This window comes from Tursiops truncatus, chromosome 19 (genome assembly GCF_011762595.2).
Source record: "Tursiops truncatus isolate mTurTru1 chromosome 19, mTurTru1.mat.Y, whole genome shotgun sequence".
NCBI classification, from domain to species: domain Eukaryota; kingdom Metazoa; phylum Chordata; class Mammalia; order Artiodactyla; family Delphinidae; genus Tursiops; species Tursiops truncatus.
In genome coordinates this window covers 13393452-13414657 of record NC_047052.1, presented here as the reverse complement: position 1 = coordinate 13414657, position 21206 = coordinate 13393452, and the positions used below count along the sequence as shown (strand labels likewise).

General features: G+C 45.9%; 1 protein-coding gene across 7 annotated transcripts in view; it reads right to left on the bottom strand.

Annotated features, from left to right (window-relative positions):
- Positions 1–1095: 1095 nt before the first annotated feature.
- SF3B3 (splicing factor 3b subunit 3) overlaps positions 1096–21206 on the bottom strand; it is a 73960-nt gene continuing 53849 nt past the window's right edge. For 2 of the 7 annotated variants that reach the window (XR_012327914.1, XR_012327917.1), the window contains exon 27: positions 1096–20518. The gene's annotated coding sequence lies outside the window, so the exon portion shown is untranslated. The remainder of the gene's footprint in view (positions 20519–21206) is intronic. The other 5 variants (XR_012327915.1, XR_012327918.1, XR_012327920.1 and 2 more) reach the window with 5 other exon arrangements.

Here is a 21206-nt window from a genome sequence, read left to right as displayed (position 1 = left end):
AGCAGAGAGGTGGAAGGTTGACTATTGTAGATATTTTCATTTGCACCAAAACCTCTCTTTTTTTCCTTCTTCTCTTCCTTCACCTGCAGCCCTGATGGGAAGCCTTCACCACCTTCTTCATGCTCATGTATCTATACAGAAATACACCGAATACAAGTGTGGGGTTTGGGGTCGTTTGGCTTTATTTGGAGTTTCTTTGCCAAAAGGGGATCATAATAGTACCTGTCTCTATTTCTTACTTTTCTCACTCAATAGTAAAATTCTTCAGGAAAATCCCTTCAAATCTTTTTTTTTTTTGCTTTTTTTTTTTTTTTTTTGGCTGTGCCATGTGTCTTTCAGGATCTTAGTTCCCCCACCTGGGCCCCTGGCAGTGAAAACACTGAGCCCTAACCACTGGATCACCAGGGAATTCCCCCTCCAAACCTTTTAATGGCTGCATAATATCCCCTGAGGGACTTTTACTTTGTTTCCAGTTCTGGTGGTGGTGGTGTGGTGTTTGTTTGTTTGACAGTAAACATCCAGGGACATTTGTCTTCTTTTTTTTTTTTTCTTTGCAGCAAAGAGAGGGTTTATTTGCAAGGCAGCCCAGAGAGGATTCAGAACAAACCTCAAGTCCACGAGGGCAAGGGGCTTGGGGGTATTGATGGGATAACAAATATCAAAGCAGGGCAGTTTGAGGCACAGGAGAGCATGGGGAAAGGTCATTGGGGAAAGGTGATTGGAGAAAGGTGCATGGTTCTGCACAGGCCTAAGCTCTGCATGTTCAAGAGGTCACTGAGGGTACATTTCACATGCCCAGCTGGAGGGCGGGTGGTCCTAGCCAGTCCTTAACCGACTCAGCTTGATCTAGACGCAGCTGACTCCAAGTTCCTAGAAAACAACTCGGGCAAACATCTTATTGTTTAGGCTACATGCCCCTTGGAGGACCTGCAAATCTTAAAAAAAAACCTTGATTAGTGAAGGCAGGTGAAATGGATTTAACCATGGTTTCAGGGTCTTTACAGAGGTAAGTTAAAATGAGGTGGTAAGGGTGAGCCCTAACCCAGTATGACTAATATCCTTCTGAAAAGGAGAAATTGGACACAGAGGCAGATGCAGAGGAAAGACTTTATGAAGAGAAATGGGAAAAAGAAGAACAACTACAAGCCAAGGAGAGAAGCCTGGAACAGATCCAGCCCTTAGAAGGTGCCAACCCTGCCAACACCTTGATTTTTTTCTTTTTGCTGTTTTTTAATTTTTATTGGAGTGTAGTTGACTTACAATATTGTGTTAGTTTCAGATGTACAGAGAAGTGAATCAGTTATACATATATATATCCATTCTTTTTCAGATTCTTTTCCCATATAGGTCATTACAGAATATTGAGTAGAGTTCCCTGTGCTATACGGTAGGTCCGTATTAGCTATCTATTTTATATATAGTAGTGTGTATATGTTAATCCCAATCTCCTAATTTATCACTTCCCCCCCACATTTCCCCTTTGGGAACCGTAAGTTTGATTCTCTTGCTTTCTTTCTTGATCTTGCTGCTGACTCCCTCATGGTGGCTGGCTTCCTCATGCATTTCTAATTTGGACTGTTCATGTTTGACAGGCATCCTGTGGGCAGCCTGAGCAGGCTGGGTTGAAGGTTTTGCTTTTGCTTCTTCCAGGTGTTCCAAGGAGTACCAGGTAGGAGTAGTTTTTTGGTTTTTTTTGTTTTTTGTGTGCGTTTTTAAAATTGTGGTAAAATATACATAACATAGAATTTACTATCTCAGCCATTTTTAAGTATACAGTTCAGGAGTGCTAAATATTTTCATCTTGTTGTACAGTCAATCTCCAGGACTCTTCATGTTGCAAAACAGAAACTCTATATTCATTAAACAACTCCCTATATCCCCCTCCCCTCAGGTCCTGGCAACCATTCTACTTTCTTTCTCTATGAATTTTCCAGCCAGGAGTAGCTTTTATGATCACTTCCTGGCCTAGAGACACTAGGATCACATGAGCAGTGTAAATTTGATCCCAAATCCAAAAGAGGGCAGATGTGTGATTATACATTTCTCAGAGGAGGTCTTCCCCTTCTCAAACCAGACCCAGGCCAGGTTAGAAAATCTTCCTTCTCTGCTTCTTCCAGAGGTTGAATTTTTTCTGGCCTAACTGCACTTAAAAGAAGCTTAAACCCTTAAGGGTCCCAGGTGTATGTGGGGGTCTCATTTCTACCTCCCTGCTTCATGTGGGCTCAAAACTTTGGCTCTAGTCCCTATGGTTATTCAGATCTACTTCCCTGGATATCCAGACCAGTGAAGGGCACTCAGGGAAGGCAAAGCAGCCTCACTCCTTCCCAACTTCCTTTACTGTCTTGCCCAGGGCTATCCTTATTCCCATGCAGCTCAGCTATGCATAAAAAAATGTGCTGATTGTTTTATATCCTAAGTTTCTGGATGTTTTTGTAGAGTTTCCCCAAAAAACTATCAAATCTTCCATTCTGTTGAAAAGGAACCTCACTTACATTTCTTTTTCTTTGTACTGGTTTTTAGCCATAACCTTCAATGGAATTTTGCCTTATTTTTCCAATGAAACTAGAGCTCTGGTGTTCACCCGGCACAGCCCCCAGTGGACACACAGGAGGTGCTCAGTGAAAACTAGTAGAATGATGGAAAAAGAGTGAGAGCTCCTAGTCACGGCTGGGGACGGCCATGCAGGTGGTGCTGCCTCTGCTTCAGGGATGTTTGCGGCCCATAAAATCTGGGTTGACAATGTAGGCAGTGTCCATGGGAAGCTGGGGCTACCTGAGCTTGAATAAAAGGACTAAAGGAACAATGATGATCGTCATCATCATCATCATAATAGCTAATGTTAATCACTTTATGTCATTTAATCCCCCCCACCACACACACACATCAATACCAGAATTAGAATTCTAATTCTAGCCCTCATATTTTATTTATTTATTTTTAATTTTTTTGGCCGTGCCACGTGGCTTGCAGGATCTTAGTTCCCTGACCCGCCCCCTCGGCAGTGAAAGCACGGAGTCCTAACCACTGGACCACCAGGAAATTCCCTCACCCTCATTTTAAAGATGAGGAAAGCAAAGCTCAGAAAGGTCTACAAGTTGCCAAAATTCACACAGTTAGCAAATGGGACAGCAAGCATTAAATCTAAATATGTCTGACCCCAAAGCCCTTGCTGGTAACTCCACATTATCAGCAGTCTGAGGGCAGACTGAAGGCAAAAGGAGACCACATTCCCCCACCCAACAGCTTTATGCAGCTGGAAGAGCCTGACTGTGAGGCCAAGGAAGGCCCAGCATATGGGATGGAGCCCAAAAGAATCTGGAGCTGGAGGGGTAACCTGAGCACCCTGCAACTTCAGAGTCAGGACCCAGAGGTTGCCTCTGTGAATCAGCCTCTGAAGTAGCATATGCACAGAGGACAGGATTATGGAAGGAAGGAATAGCTGAATCAATTCAGAATGATTCAGGAAGCTTCTGGGCCCAATAGGGTACCCTCCCGTCCTTTTCTAGCATTCCCCACTTCTCCCAGCATCCCTCATCTCCCCCAGCATCCTCCACTTTTCCCAGCATCCTCTCCTCATCCCGTGTCCCTTCATCTTTCCCAGAATTCCCTCATTTCTCCCAAATGCTTTTTCCCAGGTCCAATCCAGAAACAGCTATCAACAGATTCTCTCATCAACCAGTAACACCTTATTTCACCAAGTCTAATGCACAATGGATTGTAAAATGCACCAATATTTTACGTGACACTGAGAAAGAGGAGGAAAAATCTATCAGTTAAATTGTGATTTGCCATTGATCCTGATTTCAGAGATGTTAAAATGTGGGGAGTGGGGGAAAGGTGTGAATCAGTGGAATATGGCAACACTAAGAGCCCTACTGCATTTGGTGTCTTGTCTGAGAGTTACAGAATGTTTCCATATACAGTGCCTCGCTATTAATGGCTAGTAAGCAGGCAGTATGCCCAGAACCATCTTAGACTCTCAGGGATTCAGTTTTCTGCCCTTATGGAAATCACAGGCTAGTTGGCGGTCTTGGAGGCAGGCTGAGAGAACATATACAGAATGGTTCAAGGCTAGTCTTTATGGACGATAAATGTAATAAGTGTTTGAAGCAGGGATGGATCAAAGTTGGCCGATGTGATCAAAGTAGGTTTCATGGCAAGGAGAAGGAGACTTAAACTAGAGGATGAAGGCTGGAAAATGGGGACAAGAGAAGACACTGAGGAGGGAGAAGTGGGGAGAAAGTGAACAAAGCGTGGAGATGAGGCCCACATGGCAAATGCTCGGGACAGCAGAGAAGGTCCCTTGTCTTGGAGCCGAGAAGTGGCATCAGGGTGTCATGGGAGTCTACTTTGGTCAGGCAGGCCAACACAGGACTATAGAAGGCCTTGAAAGCCAAGCAGCTCTTGAGTGTCAGGCAGCAGGGAGCCAGTACAGGTTGTGAGCAGGGGAATGACCTGGTGAACACACTCACTCAGGGAACACTGATGTGCAAGATGAGCTGGAGGCCGAAGCTGGAGGCCAGGACAACCACCATTCCTCCAAGCCCTGCAGTGAAGGAAGGTGACCTCTAGAGTCTCTACTGGATGTTCATGTGCCTGGCAGGGCCTGGGGGACAGCTCTTCCAGGCAGTTTGAGCCATGCCTAGATGGAAAGGAGTCCTAGACTCTTTACAGAATTGTCCCTTCAGGGCCGGAGCCACCCGGGCATTTGCCTGGTATATTCCCAGGAGGTACAGCTATGTGAAGAATCATCCTCTACTCAGTAAAATTGGTAACACCTAACAGATGCAGGGGCTCAAGAACACATTGCTTACATTTGTACAGAGTGTAAATCACCATATAAGTAAATCCTTTCTGCCTCTAGGAATTAAAGAGATGTATTTGGTAAGAGACACATATGTCTGATACATGCTCACTGATAAAATACTCCAATTTTTCTGGATCGGTCCTACCTGGCAATTTGTAACAAGAACCATAAAACTAGCTAAACCTTGTGAGGGGGTAACTCCACTTTAAGAGGTGGACGCCTAGGAAATAATCAGAAATGGCCCAAAGCAGTGCCGCTTGGGAAGGTGGGAGCCAGAGAACCACCCAAGAACCTAAGAGAGAGGAAAAGGCTCAGCTCAGCCAGGAGGGTCAACAGCAGGCACCACCTGAGCTGCCTGAGTGAGGCCTTAACAAACGTGTCAAGTTGGGGAGAAGGACCCCAACTGTGTGTGCTGCCACCCTGGGTGCTGGGACCCTCTGGAGGCAATGCAGTGTTATTTGGCTTCAGAGCTCCCGTTTCCTCATCCATAAAATGGGAATGAAATTTGCAGTTATTGGCCCTCAGCCTGGTCAGTGGTGAACTATTATTACTACATGTATGACACATACAGATAAGAACAGCTCCACCCTCACTGCAAATGGACACAAATAATTTTAGCTGGGCTGGGGGATGGGTAGAGGGTGGCATATATGTGGCTGCAGGGCGTCCCTTGGCTCCAGTGTCTAAGGCAGACATGGGAAATGGGATGCCAGAGAGCCCAGTGCCATGTCTAAGAGTGTCACCTCCAGCCTGGGAGGGAGACCCAGGTGGGAAAGCCAACTTGGCCCACATCTGCCACTCAGACACCTTGATCCCAGCAGCTGACTGCCTCTCCCCGGCTCTTCATCATAACCTCTCATGACCACAGTTCCCTCTGCACCTCTGGAGACACCCTGATCACTCCCCTGGCAGGGTTACTCACAGTATAGATAAATCCCTTTCCTCCTGAGGTCATCCAAACAAGGTTAGACTCGACTCCAGAAGAATGTGTCTAAGAAGAAACCGAGAGGAAACAAAACTAAGGAATTAAAATGCAGCCATCTGGGAATAGGAGGGCTTCCAAGTCATTAATCTGATATGAATCTGGCTCCAGACTGGGCTGGCAGCCTCCTTTAGCTGCCTCCTCACCTCCTCCTCATCTCTACCCATTGCCTTAGCAAGAAGCCCTCCTTTCAAGAACCTGCTTCTTCTGGCCTTGAGCAGCCTTACCCATAGCTCTTGGCAGGACCAGCCTCTCTGCTTGAGCTCTTGGAGAATTTGGTTGGCCCCAGAGAATCCTCCTTCAATCTTGAGCCCTTCCCACAGGGATAATACCTGCTGGGCAGAGTTTTTGTGAGGAGTGGAGATCTAGTTGGTGATGCCAACTGCAACAAATGTAAGCTCCATGAGAGTAGGACTTCCTTTTGTTCTTTGCCCCATCTCCTGTGCCTGGCCCATCATAAATGCTCATGGATGTTTGTCAAATGAATAATAAATATAAATATGAGCTTGAGTATGTATTTCAATCTCTAGAAGGACCCACAGAACCTAGTATCAGTGATTGTATTTGGACAGATGAAAACAGAGTCCTAAGGAATAGGATATGGAGAGGAAGCTACTTTTCACTGTAAACCAATCTTATCTTTTGATTTTTTCTGATTTTTCCCAGCTGCACGGTGTGTCACGTGGGATCTTAGTTCCCCGACCAGGGATCAAATCCATGCCCCCTGCAGTGGAAGCATGGAATCTTAACTACTGGACCTCCAGAGAAGTCCCTGATTTTTTTTTTTACTGTGCACACATATTATCTACTTGAAATTAAAAACACACCACCAGACTTCCCTGGTGGTGCAGTGGTTGAGAATCTGCCTGCCAATGCAGGGGACACGGGTTCCTGCCCTGGTCAGGGAGGATCCCACATGCCGCAGAGCAACTAAGCCCGTGCGCCACAACTACTGAGCCTGTGCTCTAGAGCCTGCAAGCCACAACTACTGAGCCTGTGTGCTGCAACTACTGAAGTCCGCGCGCCTAGAACCTGTGCTCCACAACAAGAGAAGCCGCTGCAATAAGAATCCCATGCACCACAATGAAGAGTAGCCCCCGCTCACCACAACTAGAGAAAGCCTGCGTGCAGCAACGAAGACCCAACACAGCCAAAAGATTAAATAAAATAAATAAATAAAAACACAACACCACTTACATTAGCACCCCCAAAATGAAATACTTTGATATAAACCTAACAAAATATGTTGAAGATCTACATGATCAAAACTATAAAGCTGTGATGAAAGAAATCAAGGAAGACATAAATAAATCGAGATATTCCATGTTCATGGATAGGAAGATTCAATATTGTTAAGATGTTTGTCCTCCCTAACTTGAGCTATAGATTCAATGTCATCTCAATCAAAATCCCAGCAAGTTATTTTGTGGATATCTACAAACTGATTCTAAAGTTTATATGGAGAGGTAAAAGACCCAGAATGGCCAACACAATATTGAAGAACAAATTTGGAGGACACACACGACCTGACTTCAAGACTTATATAAAGCTACAGTAAACAAGACAGTGTGGTACTGGCAAAAGAATAGACAAATAAACCCATGGAACAGAATAGAGAGCCCAAAAGTAGACCCACATAAATATAAGTAACTAATCTCTGACAAAGGAGCAAAGACAATTCAATGGAGAAAGGATAGTCCTTTCAACAAATGGTACTGGAACGAGTGGACACCCACATACCAAAAAAAAAAAAAAAAAGAATCTAGGCACAGACCTTATACCTTTTACAAAAATTAATTCAAAATGGATCTTAGACCTAAATGTAAAATGCAAAAGCATAAAACTTCTAGAATATAACATAGGAGAAAATCCAGGTAACCTTGGGTTTGGTAATGAGTTATTATGTACATTAAAAGCACGATCCATAAAAGGAAACATTAATAAGTTAGACTTTATTAAAATTTAAAACTTCTGCTCTGCAAAAGACACAGCTAAGAAGATGAAAATATTTACGAAAGACCTGATAAAGGACTTGTATCCAAAATATACAAAAAACTCTTCAAACTCAACAAGAAAAAACAAAAGAACCCAATTAAAAAGTGGTCAAGAAATCTGAACAGACACCTCACCAAAAAGATATATGGATGGCAAATAAGCATATGAAAGATGCTCAACAACATATGTCACTAGGGAATTACATTTAAAACAACAATGAGATAGCACTATATACCTATTACTTTGTGGCTAAAATCCAAGAAACTTACACTACTAAATGCTGACAAGAAGTAGAGCAACAGGAACGCTCATTGATTGTTGGTGGAAATGCAAAATGGTACAGCCACTTTGGAAGACAGCTTGGTGGTTTCTTACAAGCTAAACATAGCCTTACCATATGTTATGTCCACATAAAAACCTGCACACATACGTTTATAGCAGCTTTATTAATAATCACCAAAAGCTGGAAGCAACCAAAATATCCCCTAATAAGTGAATAAACTATAGTACATCCATACAATGGGACATTATTAGGCACTGCAAAGAAATGAGCTATCAAGCCACAAAAAGATATGAAGGAAGTGGAAATGCATATTTCTAAGTATAAGAAACCAACCTGGAAAGGCTACATACTGTGTGATTCCAACTGTATGATATTTTGGAAAAGGCTAAACTACAGAGATGGCAGAAAGATTGGTGGTTGTCAGAGGATGCAGGGAGGGAGGGAGGAATAGGTATAACACAGAGGATTTGCAGGGCAGTGAAACTATTCTGACATTGTCACAATTTCATTATACATTTGTCAAAATCCATAAATGTACACCACCAAGAGTGAACCCTAATGTAGACTATGAACTTTAATAATGTTTTAATATACTAATAATAATGTATTAATATTTATTCATCAATTGTAACAAACTTACCACACTAATAACACATGTTAATAACAAGGGGCACTGTGTGACTGGGGTAGGGTGGCCATATGGACCTCTTTATACTTTCTCCTCAATCTTTCTGTAAATCTATTGATAAACTGTCCTAAAAAAACCCCCACTAATTATTTTTTAAAAGCTTAAAAATTATAAAATAAAAATTATGTAGTCAGTGTTATGGGCTTTGCCAGCAGACAGCCCAGGGTTTAAGTCCCAGATTTTGAACCAGCCTCAGCTTCCTCCTCTGGGGTTAACAGTCACGCCTTATAGGCTTCCAGGTTCCAGAACTCCATTGCTGCAGCCTGACAGTCAAAAATTATGTTGCCTATGTGATTTCCACGGACAGGGAGAAGAGTGGTCTTCTCTTGGCTGGGAGGGGAACCAGGGCAAGTAGGACCAGGGGGCACCCTCTGCAGAGATGTCATCCAAGAAAGGTTTCCCAGCTGCAGGAAGACACTGGAAAGCACCTGGCCCCAGCCCAGCCTCTGCTGGGCCAGCTGGTCTGCTGGCCTCTGTGCAGAGCTGCTTCACTGGGGCCTGGGACAGACCCTCCAAAGAGACAAGCAGGAGGGCTACATAGCCTGAGACCCAGTGCAGTGGAGGTGGGAAGGGGTCTGCAGAGCAAGGCGGGCCAGAAGGATCACCACCCTGCTCTGGTGTACCCCTTCCACTATGGGACCGTGGGAAGCCCCTAATCACCTTCTTCATCCACAAAATAGCACTACCCAGGCCCACTCCCAGGGTGGCAGTGAGGGTACCAGGAGGGAGGCGGACAGCAATCTTAGATGTACGACTTCTCCACTAAGCAGCAAGTGGCACTAATATTACTGCTATCGGATCAGCTACCAATGCAAAGCCTCCAAGGCAGCAATGGGGAGAAAGAAAGATCTGAGCTTCTGAACATGTGACTTAACCTCTCCAGGTCTCAGTTGCCTCATCTGTAATATGGGAAAATTGCAGTTCTTCACCTCCTGGGCTCTGTGTGAATTTGGTGAGCTAGTGCCCGCGTAGAGCTTAGCACCCTACCTGGCATGGAGATGTCTTTAAACGGTAGCTCCCTGCATCTTCATAAGGTGTGAATGGCATCCCCACTAACTGGGTCATTCTGGCTCAATCGCCGTCCCTGCCAGGGCTTCCTCTGTAATTCGAAAGACAGAGGAGGCCACCGTATTGCCACCATTAAGGACAGCATTTATTGACTTGCGGGTGCTAGCCTGGGAACTTGGACAAATTGAATCATGTGGACAAGGTCTTGGCACCCAGAGAGCTGGGCTGGAAAAAACTCAGTTGCAAAAAAGGCAGAATGAACTCAACAGCTATGGGAAAGACTTGGAGCCCTGTAGAGAGTTGTCAAGGAGGGTCCTGTTAAACAGAAGAAGGGGGACATTGAGTGACAAGGAGCCTGGCTCCCAATAAGGCCAGTGTTGTCTGCAGTGTTATCCTTGAACCCTGGAGACCCAAGCAGATGGGGTCTGGCACCGCAGAGAAACCCGTCAGAGTGAGGGGGGCACCGAGGACTCACAGGGGTAGGTGGCAGCTGCTAAATCCCTACCTGTGAGAGTGTCAGGACCCAGGAACTATCAGCCAGGGGCAGGGTGGCAGGGAGTAGGCAGCTTGCGGAGGCAGATTTGGAGACTTCCACCCAACAGAGTGGGCTAGCACCAGACCGCCTGGTTTCAAATTCCATCTCACTGCCTACTGGCTGACCTTGGGCAGGAGATTTAACCCCTGGGCCTCAGTTCCCAGGAGTAAAATGGGGATGACTGTAGCACCCACCATACAGGGTTGTGGTGAGGATCTGAGATCAAGCCGGTTTAGCATTTAACAGTGTGTACCCAGAATAAATGGCAGCAACTATTATTACTGTTGTTTAGGGGAAGGCTGGCAGCAAGCCTTCTCACCTGCCTGCCCCCTCCCTCTTACTTGGGTCCCACCTTTACACAGGCCTGTTACATATAACTTTGCCGACTGGATCACATTAGAGAGGCGCAGAGCCTAGGAAACCCTCTGACTCCACCCCTACTCCATGCAGGAGTCTCCTCTACAGCTTGCCCAGCCTCTCCTCACATGCCTCCTCTAATGGGGAGCTCACCACTCCATGAGGCAGCCTGTTCCACATTCGGCCAGCTCTGGTCACAAGTCCTCTAGGCGGAGCTAAAATCTCCTCCCTGCAAACTGCCCCTTAGTGGAAGTGATTTTTTGCCAGGGACTTTCCGATGTCTGGAATCTACCCATCCCACAAATGCTAGGAACCCTCTGAGCAGGGCCTGTCATTCCTCCAGGAAGTCTCCCCTGATGAGAGACTTCAACCCCATCCTGAGCATCTCATACAGAATGGCGCAACTGCTCCCCACAGGGATACACAAATCTCCTCCAATGCCTGGGTCCATGAGGCAAAGAAGTCTTGGATGTTCCCAGATCTGACATTAATAATAATTCACATTCACTTGTCTCACTCAACTCTTACAAAACCCTTGTGAGGCATATACTACTTTCTCCCCCAAGTTTTAAAATTGTACTGATATACATATAACATAAAATCTTAACCATTTCTAAGTGTACATGTCAGTGGTATTAAGTACATTTACATTGTTGCAACCATCACCACCATCTATCTCCAGAAATATTTTCATCTTGCGAAATTGAAACTCTAAATCCATTGAACAATAACTACCCCCGGCTCCCAGCAACCACCATTCTACTTTCCATTTCTACAATCTGACTACTCTTAGGTACCATACATAAGTGGGATCATACAGAATTTGTCTTTCTGTGTCTGGCTTATTTTGCCTAGCATAACATCCTCAAGATTCATCCGTCATAGCATGCATCGGAATTTCCTTCCTAAGTCTGAATAATATTCCAGAGTGTGTGTGTGTGTGTGTGTGTGTGTGTGTGTGTATACATACACATATACATATTGTTTATCCATTCATCTGTCACTGGACACTTTAGTTGCTTCTACCCTTCTGCCTATTGCAAATAATGCTGCTACAAACATGGGTGTACTAATATCTCTTTGAGACCCCACTTTTAATTCTTTTGGGTGTACACCCAGAAGTGGGACTGCTGGGTCATATGGTAGTTCTAGTTTTAATTTTTTTAGGAATTGCCAAACTGTTTTCCACAGTATCATGGAAATGGATTGTACCATTTTACAATCCCACCAACAGTGCACAAGAGTTCCAATTTCTCAATATCCCAGCCAATGCTTGTTATTTTGTTTTCTTTCTACATAACAGCCATCCTAATAGGTATGAGAGGGTACAGGGAGAGCCTATGCTCACTCCTATTTTACAGCTGAGGAAAGTGAGACTGGAGAGGTGCCCTGACTTGCCCAAGGTCTCACAGGCAGCATGTGGCAGAGCTTGGATTCAAGTTCAGGCTGTCTAAGCCTGTCCAGTGCTCTCAACAGCTCCCATCCCTGCAAATCCCTGCAGTCCAACTGATCAGTGACCACTCTGGAGCCTCCAACATCCTCTGAGCTCCATCCAGGGAGCCCTGGCCAGGGAGGAGGTGTTGACCTTGGACATACCCCAACCCTGCCCCAGAGTGCTAAACTAACCCCAGCCCCTGGATCGTTTCAGCAAAGGCCTTACCCTGCATGGCCTGCAGAGATGACAGCCTGGAGGCATCCTCTAGTTGGTCCCCTGCTCTCAGGGCAGGAGAGGGGAAGGGGCCGGGGGCTCGCTCCACAGCTGCCTGACGGGCTGGTAGCTGCTTGGATTATCTTGCACAAAAGCAGGGACAGCCCTGGCAGCGCAGGGCAGCCCGCAGACTCTTGAATCCGGTGAGACCGGGGCTCTGCAGAGGCTGGAGCGCAGGGTAGGGCCTCTCGGGAGACGAGGCAGGGCACACGAGGTGACAGCAACCTATGCAGGGTCGGGCGTGTCCTCTGCACTGCCTCATCACGCCTGAGTGACTGTGGGAAGCTAGCAGTCCTCCCTGCACCTCAGTTTCTTCATCTGTAAACCGGGGGAGACTAAGTCAAACCTACCAGGGAGCTGTGGACATTAAATGAGCACCAGACACACACTGCCTGGCTGAAGAGTGGGCACCGACAGTGCTGGCCACCACTGCCTCCTCCCAGGCCCATGTGATCCTCCACCTACCCCACACTTGTCCCACCTCTATCCCACACTGCTCTGCCCCTCACCATTGGTGGGCTGGCAGAGCCTTGAGATTAAGTGTCCAGTCCCCCAGGTGACCGTGAGGACTAATACATTTGAATGTGTTAGTTCTGGCCTGATTCCTAGAAAGACAAATAAACACCATAACAGTAATTCCTTCAGGTAAACAAAGACATGGTGACAACGATGTTTGTGAATGCATTATTTCTAACAGTGATAACTTGGTAGCACCTGAACTTCTTCCATAGGAACTAGCTGAATTACCATCCGACCATGCAATGGGATAATACGTGGCCACTATAAACAATGATGGAGGGCTTCCCCAGTGGCGCAGTGGTTGAGAATCCGCCTGCCAATGCAGGGGACACGGGTTCGATCCCTGGCCCGGGAAGATCCCACATGCCGCGGAGCAGCTAAGCTCGTGTGCCATAACTACTGAGCCTGTGCTCTAGAGCCCGTGAGCCACAACTACTGAGCCCGCCTGCCGCAACTACTGAAGCCCACGCGCCTAGAGCCCGTGCTCCACAATGAGGGAAGCCACTGCAATAAGCAGCCCACGCACTGCAATGAAGAGTGGCCCCCGCTCGCCGCAACTAGAGAAAGCCCGCATGCAGCAACGAAGACCCAACACAGCCATAAATAAATAAATAAATAAATAAATAAATAAAATTAAAAAGAAAAGAATCTGCCTGCCAATGCAGGAGACATGGGTTCGAGCTCTGGTCCAGGAAGATCCCACATGCCGCGGAGCAACTAAGCCCATGCGCCACAACTACTGAGCCTGCACTCTAGAGCCTGCAAGCCACAACTACTGCGCCCACGTGCCACAACTACTGAAGCCCATGCACCTCGAGCCCATGCTCCACAACAAAGAGAAGCCACTGCAATGGGAAGCCCGCACACCCCAATGAAGAGTAGCCCCCACTTGCCACAACTAGAGAAAGCCCACGTGCAGCAACAAAGACCCAACACAGCCAAAAAAATAAAATAAATTAAAAAATAGTAAAAAAAAAAAAAAAAAAAAAAAAAAGTATAGTATGATCCCATAGGACATAGAGCTGTGTGCGTGTATACTTACAGACCCCTGCTCCTCCAAGTATGGTTTCCTGATCAATAGCAGTAGAATCACTTAAGAGCTTGTGGAGTCTTGGGCCCACCCCAGGCCTTTGTAATGAGAACTTAACAAAATCCTCAGGTGATTCATGTGCAGGTTACAGTTTGAGGAGTGATGAAGTAAGGCACTGTCTGGAGAGTTGCCCAGTAAAATATTATTAGGGAGTGGTTCCCTTTGGGGAGTGGGATTGAGATTTTCTCTTCTTCTTGTGCTTTTCTGAATTGTTGGTATTTTTTATAATAAGCACATATCATAAAAACAATAAAGCTATTAAATGCTTACACAGGCTTAAGATCCAAAACTATAAAACTCCTAGAAGAAAACAAACGTAAAAAGCTTCATGACATTGGATTTGCAATGACTGCATAGATATGATATCAAAAGCACAGGCAACAAAAGCAAAAATAGACAAATGGCACTACATCAAAACTGAAAACTTTTGTGCATTAAAGGACACAGCAACACAGTGAAAAGGCAACCTATGGAATGGAAGAAAGTATTTGCAAATATGATATGGAGTTAATATCCAGAATATATAATGAACTCCTACAACTCACAACAAAAAAATCAAATAAGCTGATTAAAAAATGGCAAAGGACTTGAGTAGATATTTTTTCAAAGACATACAAATGGTCAACAGCTAAATGAAAAGATGCTCACCATCACTAATCTCCAGAAAAACACAAATAAAAACCACAGTGAGATATCACCTCACACCCATTAAGATGACCACTACCAAAAACCCAGATAATAAAAAGTGTTGGCGATATGGAGACACTGGAACACTTGTGCACTTGTGGTAGGATTGTAAAATGCTGCAAGTGCCATGAAAAATAGTATGGAGGTTCCTAAAAGTTAAAAACAGAATTACCATACGATCCAGCAATTCCATTTCCAGGTATATACCTCAAAGAATTGAAAGCAGGGTCTTAAAGAGATATTTGTATACCCATGTTCATAGCAGCACTAGTCACAACAGCTAAAACATGGAACAACCCTAGTGTCCATTGACAGATAAATGGATAAACAAAACGTGGTATATATACAAGGGAATATTATTCAGCCTTAAAAAGGAAATTCTGATGCATGCTACAACACAGATAAGCCTTGAGGACATTATGCTAAGCGAAATAAGCCAGATACAGAAAGACAAATACTCTATGATTCCATTTATGTGAGGTACCTAAGACTAGTCAAATTCATAGAAACAGAAAGTAGAACGGTGGTTGCCAGGGACTGCCTGGAGGGAGAAAGGGGGAGTTTTTGTTTAATGGGCAGAGTTTCAGTTTTACAGTATGAAAAAGTTGTGGAGATCTGTTTTGTAACCATGTAAATGTACTTTAATACCTTTGAACTATACACTAAAAAATGATTAAGATGGTTTAAAAGTGCATATGAAGAGATGTTAATGATTTGAGAAAGTAGGAAGACAAAGAAGCAGGGAAGTTCTAGCTCTTGGGAAAGAGGGAAAGGCAGATGTGGCAGCTGGGAAGGGAAGATTGAGGAGACCTGTGGGTGACAGATAAAGTCAGAAGTGGGAGCTTGGATGTGGTAAGAGTCCTGGGCCAGAATGTGGACATTCTCATGCTACGACAGATAACAGGCACCCAGAAAGCTTGAAGAGCAGGGCCTGACCTTTCTGAATAGCTGCCCACGTGGCAAGTCCACATCTCTTTGGCCTTTCAAATTCTTCACCTTGACCTCAACGTTGCTAACTGTAGCCACATCCCCACTCATCCACCTCTTCGTCACCTGAGATCGACCCAAAGGGAAAGTTCTGGCTGGTTCTCCAGGCGTTGGCTATTGACCCCTTCCTGGCTGAGATGCACAGACAGAACACTCCCAGCAGCCCCTGGGAAGTTTGGGAGGTATGTTCCCAGGATGTCCACAGCCCTGTTCCAGGGCACACCATCCCCCAGCTGTGGAACAGGGCCCTCAGGCAAGCGTGCAGGAGAGTCGGAGCCCAGAAGCCCCCTGGGATTGTCACAGGGCTAGAGGCCACAGTTCTCAGACTTCCATGGAGCCTCTCAGGTTCAAGGGGTCAGTCCACTTCAGACAAGATGCCTCTTCCTCCCAAGGCCAAGGCTGGGTCATGGACAGCCACCATGGACAGTGTTGCAGGGGTGGGGGGATAGGATGAATGCAGTCTCCAGAGACATTTTGCAGATCTCCAAAAGGCAAGAGCTGTAAGAAACCTGACTGCCCTGAACTCTCAGCTGAGGCAGGAGAGGAGACCCTGGGTCTGATCATAGAAGATCTGGGACCAGAACCCCAGAACCCTGGGCCCCAACTTGCAGGCCAGGCTTCCCCAGGCCAAGTCTGTCTTGAGAATCCCACTCTCTGCAATGATTTATCTTGGGTACCATCAAAGCCCCTGAAATGGGGTGGAAGGCTGGGGGCATTCCAGGCCTCGAACATCATCCTCTACCCCCAAAGCTGCCAGAACAGGCATCCCCAAAGCCACTTAAATCCCTATATACTTGAGACGAAGTCCAAATTCTCACCTGACTTTCAGGGTTCTTCAGAATTTGGTCCCCACCACTTCCTCTAATCTCCCTTTGCAGCCCTCCTGAACTTCCCACCCTTTCCCAAATGCCATTGGGCTTTAGCACTTGCTACTCTCGCTTCCTCCCCATCTCTGCCTAACAGATTGTTCTTCCTTCTTAAGGAGGGGGCTGTCCTGAAGTGCCCAGGCAGCTGCAGTCAGTCTCCTCTGTCCCTTGGGATGGGCTGTACACCTGTACCAAGACCAGGGAGCCTGTGTTATATATTGGGTTGGCTAAGTTCGTATGGAAAAACCCGAACAAACTTTTTGGCCAACCCAATATCTCTCCCTAGCTTCCAGCACCATGACCAGCCAGCCCGATAAATGTTTATTGACTGAGGCAATGAACATGAGTTTTCTGCCTGTCTTTTGTGGCTAATTCTGGTACTTTCTCAAAGGCTCTGGAACATGGCCTTGACCTTCCACAGTAATGGGCCTGTAAGTGCCAGCTGCTTTACCTATATTATCTCATGTAATTCTATGGCACAGGTATTAACATTCCCATTTTACTGCTGGGAATTTGTGCAGCCAGGTTAGAACCCAGCCTATGCGTACTCCATTGTGCCTCCATGTGGCCTCCCAGCAAACTACCAGAGTGGGGAACAAAAGGTGTGTCCACAGACTTCCAAGGAATTCTCCACTCTGTCCAGTGATCCCTTAAACCTGCCCTTTGAGGAAGGTGGCTAAGAGATGGGACGGGTGGCATCCAGATCTGATGGCAGGTGGCTGAGTCTGGGGGACCTTTGGAAAGAGGCTGATCTAAACTGCAAGTTCCCTGATGCCCAGTTCTCCAGCCTTAGCACAGACAGGGGTCCAAGTTAAAAAAAAGAAACAAATAACCTCTAACAGGTGGCTGAATTAGAAGAGGGGAAGGGGTCAAAAAAGGCACTTGAGATGACTCTCAACTCTACCCAGCTTCTAAAATCGCCCAGAGAAAGCCCCAGGTTCGAAAGTGTCTTCCAGGGGTGCTTATTAAGCACCAATGTTGTTTTACAAATACTATCTCTGCCTTTCCTGTACCCCGAAGGAGTTTTATAATCTGTATTTTACATGTGAACTAATTGAAGTCATTAGGTGAGAGTTCAAGGTCAGGCAGCTACGCATACAAACCCAGGCTAGCCTGCCTTCAAAGGCCAAGTCTCAACCACTGCGCTAGACTGCCTCCATCCCACTTCCTGAAAAATCCAGAGAATACAAGTTACCCACCCACTCCCTCATGCCATCATGGTCCTGAAAAGTATTATGAGTGAGCTCATAATACCATGTGTAACATGAGCTGAGCTACATAAATGTTCTTGGGTTTACCTCAAGTATTTATTCTGGATGGAGAATAAAATCCAAGGAGAGATTAAAAAAAGAAATCTAAAAGACAAAGTTATTTCCACAGAGTTGTCCGTAAAAGTCAAATTATTAATTGCAAAACACCTGGAAGCAATCTAATTTCACAATTTAGGGACAAAGGCTGCATATCCTGGAATGGGCTTGTTAACGTGGCAGATACCACATGGACTTTAAAAATCACAGTTAGTTGGTTTATGTGCATTTATTAGGATAAATGCAAAGTGTAAAAGCAGAACACTTCATTTTAATTTCAGAATACCAACTGAATGAGGAAGGCTCATGTATGCCATTCTATTTTTTCCTTTCCATTAAAGAATTTTAAATAAATTTTTGATAGGTAATTCATGTACATAATTCATGCACATAGTACATTAAGGTCTAAGGAACTAAAGCAATATCCAGTGGAACAGCCCCCAGTAACCCATGACAGCCATTTAAGAAAGTGGGTTTGTTGAATTACAAAACTCAGAAGGGAACGCAGAGAGAAGCAACTTGCTTTATGGTTATTTGGATTTTTTTTCCTACAAGGCTGATGAAAGCAAAGGTTTAAAAAAGAAACCCAGAGCAGAGAATTCACACCACCTTTCTGACACATATTTAAGAGCTTCTTTCTGGGACTGTGTTTTTCAAGTCTAGCTCAAATCCCTCTTGCTGTGATCTGTGAAGGAAGGAAGCAGCTAAGTTGGGGTGGTCAAGTCAGGCAAAGAAAACCATGTGAGAGAAAATCGACCCCTTTCTTACCTGTTCACATACCAGGATGCAGTTTTCTAGGGCTTGGAACAGGTACCTAGGAGCTGGGGGCAGTGGGTGCCAGGTGGGAAAAGCTGTGGCTTCCCCCAGCCCACAATCCAGGCTTCCCGACTGATGGGAAGGGCGGGGAAAGCAGGCCACCGCAACTGACTCAGAAACTGGAGCCAGCAAGGGCGGGGCAGGGCCACGTGGCCCCAGCCTGCCTTGGAGAATGGAGTAGGAGGGGGCCACAAACCCAGACGATCAGACCGGAACTCTTCTGACCAAGTGCGCCTGGCAAGTTAACGGTGGCAAGTTAATGGTGGGAGTCCGCAGAACCAAGTCTTGGCTCCCAGGCAGGCTAGGTCGTTTTAAGGGGCTACCCCAGCTCCTCTCCAGAACACGTTTACTCTAACAAAAACCCTTCTACAAAACTTAATAAAACTGGGTGATGTGGTAGTGACTGGGGTGCATGTGTACATAGGGGGACAAACATTAGATGGAGAAAAGGTCTTTGATAAATATCATCAGTGTTGAGGACCAGTCAATTACCCAGTCTACAGATGGAGACATGAGCCCAGAGAGATGAAGTATCTAACCCAAGATCACACAGCCAGAGGGCTTCCCTCCTTACATGACTTGGCCTGTCCTGGTGTAATATGTCATCTGGCACAGCACTTGTGGGAGTTCCTGATGACATGAAAGAGAGATCCTTTGCTCAACCCGATCTCCAAGGACAAGGGACACTCTCACTTTGCCTGCGTCAGACAGCTGAGAATGGTTCTGCTAGCACAGTTCTGTGGGAACTTAAGGGGGAGCTCCATCTCTAACAAGCTCCCTGATGTACTTAGACTATATTTGGAATATTTAGGGGTGGGCCAATTCCCCAAGGGACCCTTTTTTTTTTTTTTTTCAGCTGCACTGCATGGCTTGCAGGATCTTAGTTCCCTGACCAGGGACTGAACCCGGGCCACGACAGTGAAAGCGCCGAGTCCTAACCAGTGGACAGCCAGGCAATTCCCTCAAGGAATCCTTTAGTTCCCCCACCAGCAGACAAATAGAGAGCAAGGGACAGGGGAAGGGGCTGTGCTCAAAGCATCAAACTACCCAAGATAGTTTGCATGTTTCCCTGAAAGTAAGCACAGAATCCTTTACTAAGGAGTCCCTTATTAACATCTAGGATTCCACAGCACCTGGTTTGGGAAATGCTGGCCTAGATGATGTTAGCATATCTTATTCTGAATGTCAATGCCTGGCAAAAGTAGTTGTTCAAGAAGTTTCCCGAGAAATGGTTTCTCAGTTGGACTGACAAAACCAGATTCCTGGTTTGGCCAGCAGGACAATAATGCCCACACTGGAATGTACTATGGCTAATTTCCCACCCCTGTGCCCAAGGCCGTGACTACACCGGCCACACCGTCAGCAAGCCTTGCTGTATTTCTACCAAGCTGATTCATAGTAGTCAAGCAGCCCATGGGAGGGCAAGTGGGGTGGAGGTGATGCGGGTACAGCCACAGCATATCACTGGGGTCTCACAGAAGTCTGAACAAACTCCACTGTGCCCTCTCCGGGACCTCTTGGCTTAGAATGATGCCCCTTTCTTTCAAAGCATCGCATACAGGGCTGCAGTTCGAGATGGAAGTGGCTCCAGTTCTCCCAGCGCTTTTGGATCCAAGTTCTGTGGCCACACCTCCTCAGACACCCTGGAAGCTCAGTGGAAAGCACTCTGCTGTTACTACATCCCCTAGTAACAAGAGGTTGGTCTTATTCTCCCATTTTACAGAAAGGAAGCTGAGACCAAGCTTAGAGACTGGTGAACACAGGTCATGTGACTTCATATCCAGTGTTCTATGGACTTCACTCCTACTTGGCATTTGGCAGATGGGATCTTGTTTCTGATTGCTTTATGTGAAGTCGCCTTTCTCCAGTTGCAGCATCAGCTCCTTAAAGGCAAGAGATTCCTCAGTGTGCCCTGTTAACAGCACTAGACCCCCTAATGACTCACAGTAAATGCTAATACTTTTCACCATCACATGTCACACTAGCTTATACACATTTACTCATGACCCCAAATTATTAACTTGTAAAAACTCTCCGCAAATGGCCTAATCAAAAGCAACTCTCATTCCCTGAGATTTTGCTTGCAGTTAGAAAAGGGTAAATTCTGCCGGGTGGGCCTGTGGGATAAAAATCTGAGGACCAGACTCTAATAGACAGAGGCGGGGAACTGGGGTGGGTTTGCCTCTGGGATTACAGCCAAGCCTGACTGGGTGCTGACAGAGCTGCTGGAGTTAGAGGGTGAGCTGGGGCTGACAGGGGCCTTTAGCTACGTCCAGTTGAGTCTCCCATCCTTGTGTCTCCTATAAACTTGGTATTTTCTTTTGCTTCATTTTAAACAAGAGGCAATGTTCCCTCATTCTCCTGGAAACCACCTAGTGATTTCCATGTCTGATTATTATTACCAGATTGTGAAATATACAGATGCCCAGACACCCCCAGCAGAGTAATCTGGAGAACAGAAAAGCCACTGCAACAGATTTCCTAGCTTCCTGACCAAAAATCTTTGGCTGTCTACTCTCCACCTCCTCATTTTTCATACTTGGGACCTTCTGACTTTTCCCAGAAATCCCA